The sequence below is a fragment of the Penaeus monodon genome, chromosome 19, assembly GCF_015228065.2.
Source record: "Penaeus monodon isolate SGIC_2016 chromosome 19, NSTDA_Pmon_1, whole genome shotgun sequence".
Classification (NCBI taxonomy): Eukaryota; Metazoa; Arthropoda; class Malacostraca; order Decapoda; family Penaeidae; genus Penaeus; species Penaeus monodon.
Window position 1 is genome coordinate 35377976 of NC_051404.1, and position 298 is coordinate 35378273.

The following is a 298-nucleotide window of genomic DNA, read 5'->3' on the forward strand; positions in this document are numbered from 1 at the left end:
CAGAATGATACCATTGAACCTCTGTAACTTCTCCAGATGTCTGACCCTTGTATTTTATTACCCTCTTTAACCTTTTCACCTAATTTGACCTTTTCATATAATTTAACCTTAACGCCTCGACCTTTACCTCATTCTTACTAAACAGTTCTTGCAAGACAGTGATTGTTCGTAAGATTAATTTATCCTTTCGTAAGAATAATGAACGGGAGTCTTTAAAATAATATATCGCAATGTTGGTGTGAAGTAATGTGTTACGAATAAAATATACACAAGCAAGATTTCTCTCTCTTTCTGCTTC

The 298-nt window shown here is 33.9% G+C and overlaps 1 protein-coding gene across 1 annotated transcript in view; it reads right to left on the reverse strand.

Annotated features, from left to right (window-relative positions):
* Positions 1-298, reverse strand: part of LOC119585400 (monomeric sarcosine oxidase-like) — a 21767-nt gene that overhangs the window by 3735 nt on the left and 17734 nt on the right. The window lies entirely within an intron of this gene.